Source organism: Meles meles, chromosome 8 (assembly GCF_922984935.1).
Source record: "Meles meles chromosome 8, mMelMel3.1 paternal haplotype, whole genome shotgun sequence".
NCBI lineage: Eukaryota > Metazoa > Chordata > Mammalia > Carnivora > Mustelidae > Meles > Meles meles.
In genome coordinates this window covers 59,915,175-59,927,277 of record NC_060073.1, presented here as the reverse complement: position 1 = coordinate 59,927,277, position 12,103 = coordinate 59,915,175, and the positions used below count along the sequence as shown (strand labels likewise).

At 41.5% G+C, this 12,103-nt stretch overlaps 1 long non-coding RNA gene across 1 annotated transcript; it reads left to right on the top strand.

Moving 5' to 3' along the window:
- The first annotated feature begins 4,649 nt into the window (after positions 1 to 4,649).
- On the top strand, positions 4,650 to 12,094 carry LOC123948456. The gene is made up of 3 exons (XR_006819981.1): positions 4,650 to 4,737; positions 5,684 to 5,924; positions 11,683 to 12,094. It is a non-coding gene; the product is annotated as an uncharacterized LOC123948456 (long non-coding RNA).
- The last annotated feature ends 9 nt before the right edge of the window (positions 12,095 to 12,103 follow it).

Below are 12,103 nucleotides of genomic sequence, written 5' to 3'. Positions count from 1 at the left end.
AATGAAACAGAAATAAGATTCTTTTTTTAAAGGTAAAAATAATGGAACAGAGATAACTTTCAGAATTTTGAGATATGTTAACTAATTTTTTAATCCATAAATAACTGGAAGATAAACAAGAAAATCTCAAAGAGTTAGAACAAAAAGATATGGAAAATGTGAGGGGACAAATAAAATTAGAAAAAGCAATTAAGAGTACCCAACATTCACCTAATAGGAGTTCCAAAAAGAAAGAAGAGATTAAATGAAAGAATATATTATCAGATAAATAGCATTAAAAAATTTTTTTCCTGTTAAATTTTTTTTTTCCATCACTAAAGGACTTGAGTTTTCAGACTGAAAGGGCCCACAAATACCCAGTGGTTGAAACAGATTCCCACCCAGGCATATCATTATGAAATATCCCAGAATTCTTAAAACATAAGGAAGATTCTAAAAGCTTCCAAAGGAAAAATAAATAAGCCACATATAAAGAATAGGGAATTATAATTACATCCCTCAAAAACAACGTTGGAAGCTGAAAGACAATGGTGAGATGCTTTCAAATTCTGATAGAAAATTATTTTCAACCTGGAAATCCATACCTGGCCGAATTATTAATGAAATGTGATGGCCCAGGCAACATGAGGGGGTCTCAAGAAATGTGTCTTTTATGTCCCCATTCTCAGGAAGCTACTTAGGGATATGTATGTTCCATTAAACCAAGAAAAAGGAGGTCACAGAAGTCAGTAAATGGGGTATGTAGTCTAACAAGTATGCAAAGGAACATCGCAGGACAATAGCTCTGCTGAGCAATGACCAGTCCATATTTGCACAGGAAGGCGGAAGGCACTTAGCCAGTTTTTTTCTATGTAATAAAGGAAAACCTCAAAATCTCAGTGTCTTAACAAAAACAAATATTTTTCATGTGGTGAATAGGGAATTGTAAACTAAAACAACAATGAGATATCACTACACATGTCCTAAAATGACTAAAACCAAGAACACTGGGGCGCCTAGGCGGTTCAGTTGGTTAAGCATCTGCCTTTGGCTCAGGTCATGATCCCGGGGTCCTGGCCCGGTGTCGGACTCCTTGCTCAGCAGACTCCTCTGCCCCTGCTCATGTTCTCTCTCTTGCTCACTCTCTCTATCAAATAAATAAATAAAATCTTCTAAAAAATAATTAATGGGGCGCCTGGGTATCTCAGTCGTTAAGCATCTGCCTTCGGCGTAGGTCATGATCCCTGAGTCCCCAGATCGAGCCCCACGTTGGGCTCCCTGCTCAGCAGAGACCCTACTTCTCCCTCTGCCCCTCACCCTGCTCATGCTGTCTGTCTCTCTCTCTCTCTCTCAAATAAATAAATAAAATATTTTTAAAATAAATAAAATTAAAAATTAAAAATTAATTTATTTTTAAAATAAAACCCAAAACACTGAAAACACCAACTCGCTAAGACATCTGGAGTACCTGATACTTCCTGCTAGTTAGGTTTTACGAGCATTCTGTCATAATTAGAGTGGACTTTTGTGATGCCTTATGTGATGCTAAGATGATCAAAGTCCCTGTAGACTAAATTGTGGCACAAAGACCAAGAGTTAACATGGTCATGAAGCAAAACAATGAAGGTATATTTCTGCCCTTGCCAGATTAAACAAAACTGACTTTGGTTTTCTTTGCTCATTGAAATTGAGAAAAAAACCATTTGCAAGTTAATAACTTTATTACATGTGGCAGAGGCTCTGTTGTTTTGCTCTAGTAAAGAAACCATATCTGGAACACAGAACAGTTGGAGTCCTCAGCTGTCTTAACCTTCAATAATCCACTGCCATTCTCCAAGCACCTTCTGACTTCTGCGTGAGCTGCACAGGTGAGTTGAGAGGGTAAATAACAACAATCGCCACCTCTGAATTTCGAGGTCTTTGATGGGTCCTCTCATCTTACATTTCCCCCAACAGTGCTGTATTGGTTTTTGTTTATAATTTTGATAGGAAGGAGGCTCCAGGGCTTCCACTTAGCCCTTTCAACCATAACAGTCATATTCCATGGATTGGAGAGACCTATTCTGCCTCCTTTTGCTGAATATGACTAACTATACACTATGTAACTAGAAAAATCATGGGTTTAAAAATAGGCTTCAGAAGAGGACTGGCAGTGAGGTAGATTAGAATCAAAAGTTAGTTTTGCACTTGACTCCATAAACCTCCACTGTGAGTGGTGGATCACTGTGCCAACTACAGCTGCAATTAGCATTAAGCCAGAGTCAGCAATTCCCAAGGGCACAGTTATTCTCTTTGTCTTCTAGGGCTGCCATAACAAGTACCAAAGACTGGGTGACTTAAAACAACAGAAATGTATTCTCTCATGGTTCTGGAAGACCAAAGTCCAAAGTCAAGGTGTTGGCAAAGTCGGTTACTTCTGGAGGATCTGAGAGAGAATCTGTTCCATGCCTCTCTCCTAGCCTCTAGTGGTTACCAGTAATCCTTGGCACTCCCTGGCTTGTAGTGTTTCACTCCAACCTCTGCCTCCATCCTCACTTGATGTTCTTGCTGTTTGTCTCTATGCCCAAAAATCTTTTTATTAGGACATCAGTCATTGGATTAGGACACACAGTAATCCCGTCTGGCCTCATCTTAGCTTGGTTACATTTGCAAGAAACCCATTTCCAAATAAGATCACTTATTGCACAGGTACCTGAGGAAAGGGTTCCAACATATCTTTTTGGAGGACACAATTCACACATAACAGTTATCCCGGGACATAACCATAGGTCCCATTGGGGAAGCCTATTAGGAATATATAGACAGATATTTATACATCTTCCTTAGGTGTACCTAACTTCGCTTCATTCAAGGAACCAACTCAGGCCTGGAAATTGGGTGAGAGACCATAACTCTTTATCTTGTCTTAAGTTGGCCTTCTGTTCACCCATTCCAGAGGATTCTTGGTTTTATGAATCAGTTAGGATCTTAATGAAATGCCCACATTCTTTAGTCCCATCTGCAGTGTCTTCCCCCAACATCCCTGGCCTACAGAAACCAGTTACTACACACTTTCCAAAGATGTCATTACTCTCTCATAAATATGTTTCTCAATGGCTTAGTGAAGAGAATGTCATCTGGACCCTCACAAGGAATGATGATGATTGTAAATGAATCACACCTTCCTAGAAGGAAAGGTTTATAAACAAACATGCCCATCTACATAAGTGTTTGGATTCTTTCTGCTACATTATACCAAAGGATTCTTCATTTAATTTAATCAGTGAATCCAGGTTTCAGTCAGTCAGCTGGTAAAAAGCAATTAGATCCACTATACACCCACAAGAGTGGATAAAATGTAAAAGACTGACTATTTGACATTGAAGAGAATGTGGAGCAACCAGAATTCACATACATATTAGTGGGAGTTTAAAATGGCACAATGACCTCAGGAAAAATTCTGGCAGTGTCTTAAAAAACTGAATATACATCTCCTCTGTGACCCAACAATTCCATTTCAAGAAAAATGAAAACATATATCCACACACACAAAAAAAGATTTGCACATGGATATTCATAGCAGCACTATTTGTACTAAAACAAAACCAGAAATAGTCCATATGTCTATCAAAAGAGAATGGCTAAACAAATTCTTATTAAATTAGTTTTACATTACTGTGTGAAAGTAACCCAAAACTTAGCAGCTTAAAACCATTCATTCATTAGCTCACAATTTTGTAGCTTACAATTCACTCATTAGCTCACAGTTCAGAGTAGGGCACAGTTCTCATCTGCTCAGGATCTCGGGATGTCAGCCAGGTTGCATTTTTTTTTTTTTTTTTTTTTTTGGAGGCTCTGAGGAAAACTCCACTCCCGAGTTTATTCAGATTCCTAGCAGAATTCAATTCCTTGTAGTTGTAGGACTGAGATCCTGTCTTCTTACTGGCTGTCAGCTGGAAGTCACATTCAGCTCCTAGAGGTCACCCACATGTGGCCCCACCATTTGGCTATGAAGAATCTTCCTCCTGCCGAGTGATGCTTCAAATCTCTCTGACTTCACTGTTTTCTGAGCTCTGAACCCAAATATAGTGTTCAATGTCATTAGGTCAGATCCACCCAGATAATTCCCCTTTTTAATAGTCAGTAGTGTCGTATGATATAACCTAATATGGAAGTGCTATTTCATCATACTTATAGTACTGGGAATTACATAGGGCATGTACACTAAGAGGTAGGAATTTGGGGAGACATCTTAGAATTCTGCCTACACAAGTATGTTCATTCAGTGAAATACTACTCACCAATAAAAAAGTAATAAATTCTTGATACACACAACATAAGTGAATCTCAAAAAATTTTTGCTTTAAAGTAAAATACTCTTTAGAGTACAAAATACTCAAAGGAGTTAAAGAATGGACAACATAAATCTGTAGTGGAAAAAGAATCAGAAGAGTGGTTACTCCCCATGAGGGAGTAGGAGTTGGTATTGATTGGGAAGAGGCATGAAAAACTTTCTGGGGTGATGGTAAGGGGTTGGGTTACACAAGTGTATGTGTGTGTCAAATTCATTGCATGGTGGGTGGCGCACTTAAGATTTATGCATTTCGCTCTATGAAACTTTTACCTGAAAAATTAACAAATAATATTTTTCTCTACTTAATGATACACGGAAGTGTTAAGAACCAAGTGTATGGATGTCTGCAACTTACTGTGAATCTATCAAAAAAATAAAACAGATCGAGAAATGGATAGAAGAATGGATAGCTGGGTGAATAAAAGGTAAAGTGAGTATACTAAGATGTTATAATAAACTCTAGGAAAAAAACTGCTTATCTTTAAAAAAAATGGGCAATTAAAACTCCCAGTTATGGGATACTTGGGTGGCTCTGACAGTTAAGCTTCTGCCCTTGGCTCAGGTCATAATCCCAGGTCCTGGGATTGAGCCCTGCATCGGGCTTTCTGCTCAGAGAGGAGTTTGATTCTCCCTCTCCTTCTCCCTCTGCACTTCACCCCATTCATGCTCTCTGTGTCTCAAATAAATAATATCTTTAAAAAAAAAAGAGTTCCCAGATATTAGAACTAACTCATGGGATCCAGGCTCTCTGGTATGTACACTCATATAGATCTATTCAGCCTAATTTTAAATTAAATTAAATTAAATCTTCCTCCTCCCTGGTCCAGCACCCTCAAAATCCATTCCCACATGTATTTGCCAGATTTTATTGATATAATTTGAAAAATCTCTTAATTCTTTTAGTGGGAAGGTCTTCTTGTGAATTTGACTTCCTATTTGACCATTAGGCATGTTGGGGTCTGATTCTGGTTGTAAGTATGGAGATAGTGAAGTCAGTGTGATGGAGCATAAGGAAACTTGGTTTCCTCTTACCAGATAATTCCCAGGGGGACACCTTTACATGGTCTTCAAACAAGAGAAAAATTATCCCATTAGACAGGAAGGGGTTCCTGTAGTAGCTGGCTACTTTTACTGGGAGGTTGGGATTGTGACAGAGATCATTAGTTGCCTGCTGGGTTAGATAGCTTCTGACATGGCTCTCAGTGATCCTTGTCTTCTGATTCTCATGTCCTTGTATAATCCCCTCTCCTTGAGTGTGGGCAGGACCTAATAACTTCTTCTAAGGAATAGAATATGGCAAAAGTGAAGTGATGTCATTTCCAAGACAAGTTTATGAAAGACTGACTTCTCTCTTGCTGGCATTTTGTCTAGCTCTTCGTATGTGCTTTCCTTTTTGGAGAGGCCCATATGGCAAGGAACAGAGGGCAACCTTTGGCCAACATCTCATAAGGACTGACCCCTTCAGTCCAGCATCTTTGGAGGAACTGAGTCCTGGTAACAACCACGTGAGTGAGCTTGAAAGCAATCTTTCTGTGGTCAAGGCTTCATTTGAGACTGAAGATTTGACCTATTGACTGCAACCCTATGAGAAGCCCTGAAGCAGAATACTCAGGTAAGTCACATCTAGATTCATGATCCACAGATATTATGAGATAATAAATGTGTGTTGTTTTAAGCTAATAATTTGGGGGTAGTTTGTTATGTATCAGTGCATAACAATACAACTGCCTAATATCCATTCTCTCCTCAGCAACAAAGACTCTGCTAGGGACAGAGGGATACTAATGTGTTCAGTTAAAATCTTGCCTTCCTAGTCCCCCACTAAGTTTGATGTGACTAGATGACTAAGCTCAGGCAAAGAAGTAAGTGGAGGTGTGGTATGGAACTTCCAGAAGGTTCCTTATAGGGAGATGTCTCACTGAGAGATGCACTTTTTCTTTTCCTTTTTCCTCATTCTTGCTGCCTAGAACATGGATGTGATGGCTGGATCTCCAGAAGCTATCTAGGACATAAGAACCTAAGTTAGAAACCACACTCTAGGAAATAAAAAAAAAAAAAAAAAAAAAGGAAAGAATGTGAGTCCTTAATGCCCACGGAGCAGCTACACAAGCACTGGACTCCTTACTTACAGACTTACTTTAAGTGAAGAAGAAATAATCAATTATTTTGCTTACATTGTTGTTATTTTGGATTTTCCCTTATGTGCACCCAACCTAGCCCTAACGTATAGAGAGCTTAGGCTTCTCTTAGCCATCCAAATCCTTTAATCATGATTCCCATCCTAGCTTGTCCCTCTCCTAAACCATTCTCTAACTCTCACACAGGAGCAAAGGTTGAGTTTGATTTTTACCTTCTTTCATTCTCTCTCTAAGCTTTCCACAACCCCTCACAATCCTTGAATTCCTCATTCCCTATATAACAATCCCTGACAGTCCCCCAAGTCTATGCTCTTTATGGCTACTTAATTCCAGGTGCCCACTAGTAATAAGTTGATGAACTGTTTTGCCATTCAATAATACTCCGTCTCCGACTTTTTACTGCCTTTGGTCCTGACCAGACATCACAATTATTCCAAGATTCCAACAGTTCTGATAGTCTGATACCCTCAGCCAATCTAATACCAATTTCTATATTAGAGTCATTAGTTACAAGCAACAGAAACTAACTCCATCTTATTTTTAAAAATACATTTATTAGGTATTACATTTATAAAAGATATTAGATATCTCAGAGAATTACTGGAATGGTTGGAAAACCAAATATAGAGCCACAGAACTAGAAATACTGCCCTAAATTAAGCTGCATTGTTTTCTCCATGAAGACAGCCTTGCCACCTCTGCACAGCTGATGTGGTTGGCACTGAATCCTCACTGCTGCCAACAACAAGCTCTGTAAGGGCCTGCTGTCCTACAACTAGATCTTGCTGCAAAATTTTGCCCCTGTAGAGAATTCGTATGGTCCGTGAGTCCTCACTACTACAGATTCCTTAGATTAGTCTGTGATGAGTGTACATGATTGACTTGAGTCTAGGTCAAATGTCTGCATCTTGATTGTAAGGGAAGTTTAGAAAGCAAGTGTCTGGCATCTGTTATATGGGAATTCCCCTAACTTAGAAAGTGGTTTCAGATGCCAGATGCCAAAAAAAGAATAATGAATTTCAGCTCTTTCCTGCTGTCAGGACAGAGTGCCAAGAGTGCCAAGAAGGACTGAGAGAATCACACTTTCCTAATTTCTCTGGATCTTCCCAAATATCTCCATTTGAGCTACAAGACATTCACTGTTTCCTAATCAATACATTTACTTTAGGGGGTGGCAGAAAACTTGACTATAGACAACCTGCCAAGCACATGATTATCCTCTTGCTGCAGCCTCTGATTGCTGGCCACAGGCAGATGTTTCTTTACCAGAGTTACAAATGGTTATGCTGTCCCTCATCTACCTGTTCCCTCTTGACACACCTTCCTGAGGTGGCAAATGTAGACAGTATACACCAATATTTTACCTTTTTCTACTTAACCCTATGATGTTGCAATCACAGGGCAAGGGGAAAAATTGGCATCAAGTTCTAAGAGACATATGCAATAGTTTTTCCAGCTACTTTATTATCACCTCAAAAGATCATATCATTTCCAGGCTCAGGATTGAGACAACCTCACTGACTGCATCCCATCCTACATCAACAGGGCCAGTTCCGTATTTTAAGAACTGCTCTTTGCATCATTCCATACCTTATACCAATTTTTATTTGAATATCTCTATTTGGAAGTGGCAGAAATCCAATTTGAACCAAATTAAACACAAAGAAGAATGTATTGAATAAAAAAAATCCATTGAAGGACTGAACAACTAATTTGCAAAAAGAGTAAGGATGTCTTAGGAATCACTGAAACTAGGCTCCTAAATTCTAACATGAGACTCTGTTGCTTCAGCTTTTTATTCTTTCTTCACTGCAGACCAATGGCTACAAACATTTCCAAGATTTATATTTATAGCTTTAACCATTCAAAAGAGAGTAATTTGTTTCCCAGTTAGGAAGTAATGATGAGGGGCACCTGGATGGCTCAGTCATTAAGTGTCTGCCTTGGGCTCAGGTCACGATCCCAGGACACTGGGATCAAGCCCCGGATTGGGCTCTGCTCAGTGGAAGGCCTGCTTCTCCCTCTCCCATTCTCTAATAAAAAAGAAGTAATGATGAGGAAGGGTTTGTTGACCCATCTTTGGACAAGTACCCACACCTGGACCAGTTATGGCTGAGGGTAGGATTATGTAAGAGCAATGAAAGGAAATGTGGATGGAGGAGACAGTTCCCAAGAGAAGAGTTGTGCTGGGCTGACTACACCATAGATATCCACTATGGCAGCCCTTAGGCAGGTCCCTTCCCACACACAAAAATTTGGATAAGCTTGTCAATGTATGGCATGGTTGTTAGGATCAAGCCTTTTTTTCTTCTCCCCCCTCCTTTAAAAAAAGATTTTATTTATTTATTTGACACACACACAGAGAGAGAGAGAGATCAAGATCACAAGTAGGCAGAGCAGCAGACCGAGAGAGAGGGGAAACAGGCTCCCTACTGAGCAGAGAGCCTGATGAGGGGCTCCATCCCAGGACCCTGAGATCATGACCTGAGCTGAAGGCAGAGGCTTAACCCACTGAGCCACCCAGGTGCCCCTTTCTTCATCCCTTTTTAAAAGAAGAGTCAACTCACCTCACCATTTAAGTGCCATTCTCTTGTCCAGACAACTGAAACATTCTAGGGATAACTTCCCCCATAGACAAGTATCCTTGTGCCCATCAGACTAGGAGATTCTTTTGTCTTTGTTTTTGTTTTAGAAATATTTTATTTATATATTTATCAGAGAGAGGGTGCACAAGCAGGGGGGAGTAGCAGGCAGAGCTGGAAGAGGGAGAAGCAGGCTCCCCGCTTGAGCAAGGAGCTGGATGTGGGACTCAATCCCAGGACCCTGGGATCATTGCTTGAGCCAAAGGCATCCCCAGACTAAGAGATTTTTTTTTTAATATTTTATTTATTTATTTGACAGAGAGAGAGGTCACAACTAGGCAAAGAGGCAGGCAGAGAGAGAGGAGGAAGCAGGCTCCCCGCGGAGCAGAGAGCCCGATGCGGGGCTCTATGCGGGGCTCGATCCCAGGACCCCGAGACCATGACCCGAGCCGAAGGCAGAGGCCCAAACCACTGAGCCACCCAGGCGCCCCCAGACTAAGAGATTATTAAAGAAAGCATCTAGAATTAATTTATTACCATGTGTCTAGTGCCTCATGAAGTTCTACTATAGATCAGACACTCAAAAAATATTTCTAGAACTGGATTAAGATCCTCCTTCATTCTTCAGAGATCCTTGATGGTTGAGCATTTGGGTCCCTGGAAAGGCCTAATGCTAAAAGCTAAAAACAAAAATAGAAATTGGTAGTACACTGGGTAGCCCAAGGTACTGGTGGGAAGAAAAGCAAAGAATGGTCAAAAGGGTTGTCCCCATAACAGAGAGATAAACAAGAGATTAGTTCTGATAGACAAGTTGGGAGGATATACAGTTGATGTGCTTGCCTCTAACTCTCTCTGGAGCACAGAGTCATGGCAGGAAAGAAAAGGGATTTGGAAGAAGGATGCTTGTGAAGTTGGTAGATAAATAGGGTGGAGGGGAGTTCAAAAGTCCTCAAGCAGGACCTGACAATGCATTAACTTTCTACTGATAGATAAAGTCCCTTCCTTATTAGAAGTTAGACATGGGGATGCCTGGGTGGCTCAGTCGGTTAAGCCACTGCCTTTTGCTCAGATCATGATCCCAGGGTCCTGGGATCGAGTCCCACATCCGGCTCCTTGCTCAGTGGGAGCCTGCTTCTCTCTCTGCCTCTGCCTGCCACTCTGCCTGCTTGTGCGCGCTCTCTCTCTGACAAAGAAAATCTTTAAAAAAATAAAGAAGTTAGACATGAATGTCTGATCACATTCAGTCATGGTTATGTAATAGATGACACAAGGATATCGCTTCAGAGGGTGAGAAGATGAGTTTCCATGGTAAGGAGTAGCCACTGCTCCTGCCACTTCCCCATACCAGAGAAGGGCTGACAAAGAGGGCACTGGCTTAATAAATTAGCGTGGTGGCCACTTACTGAGCCTAGGTAAGATTTGCTCAGAGTTCTGAGGGGAGGCTAAGGTCAGAGAGTACTTGCAGAAGTGGGAATAAGGTGGTGGTACCTGGGAATTTCCAGGCTACCATTCTCCAAGTGACCACAGACAGAAAAAGTTCTCCAAAACATGGGTCCTTCCTCACCCATTCTCATGGCAATTCCACCGTCTAGGCTCAGAGTAAGTTAGTGTCAGAGCAGAAGGAAAAATACCCTCCTCAGGTTCCTTTTGGTATGCTGCTCCCCCTGGGAGGTGGGGGGATGAGAATCCTCCCGCTCTGACACACTTCCACTGTTTTTAGTTTAACTCTTTCTACAGGACCACTCCTTGGGCCTCAGCCTCTTCCTCTGCAAAAATTAAGAGGTCAGGCTGGGTAATTCTGCTAGGCCCTGATAGCCTCTGAAATCTTGAGGGTAGAGGTGGATGGTGTGGTGCAAAGATAGGGGTTTATATCCAGAGTCTTTATCCAGGTATCAGGTGTAACAAATCAGAGAAGCCTGACCAGAGTGTGGTCTGGGTCTGTGAGTCACACAGGGCTCAGTCAGCTGGTGAGATGGAGAAGGGGGTATGTGGGTGTGATGGTGGTGGTGCACCAGCAGTATATTAAAAAAACATTTATTTAATGCTTACTATGTGCCAGGTACTACTCAAACACTTATGTACTTTAATTCATCTAATCATTAAAATAAACCAGTTTAAGGTGAGAAAACTGAGGTAGAGAGAGGCTGAATGACTTACTCTAAGTCATAAGCCTGTACGTGGCAGAGTTGAAACCCAGCAACCAGGCTCCAGAATCTGTCATCCCTTGTGGAAGTGAAGACATCATGCTCAGCACAGACATGTCACAGCAAGATTGCTGGACAGTGCTCTGTGCTAGAGTGTCTTTTGTTCCCCCAGAAGTGCACGCATTTGTGGGAGGGAGTTTCAGTTAGGATGAGCTCCCCACATCAGATCTCAACCACTGGTCTCTTGAGTGTGAGGCCCTTGCAAAGTGCAGCCCACTCTGCCTGTTTCCTTCTTCTTTTATGGTGAGTTCTCAGGGAGCCCTCTTTCCTGCCCTGATCTCTCTCTCATACACACACACACTCAACACACACACACACTCATTCACACACACACTGCAGCCTACCCCCCAAAGTACCCCCACTTCCACCATCTGGAAGACCTGAACCCAGTAGTGGACAGGGTTCAAAGCATTTTTCTGGGCGGTGTCTGTTTCTATGCCAATCAGCAGATGCAAATGGCTGCCTGCAGAGAAAGGAACCTCCAGCTCCACAACCCTGAGCCATGGGAAGGTCAGTTCCTGCCCTGCTAACCCTGTAACATGCATGTTAAAGCAACATTTCTAATCACCACTACCATAATTTGACTACCTGCAACTGTGTCAAGCATTCACAGATTATATTGGTCAGAACTTTTGGTTGCAAGAGTCAGAAGCCCAAACTTAAAGTAGTTTAGGCAGACAGGGGAATTTATTGGTTTAATGACCAAACCGTAGAAATAAGAGGGGTGGATCATGGTCTCAGAGACAGCTGGAACCAGGGCCTCTTTGCCTCCCCTCATATCTCTGCTTGGCCCTGCCTACAAGCTTCATTTGCTCCTTTCCTTCAGTTTTATCACTGGAGAAGGTGTAAGGCCCCCAGCAAATTCCT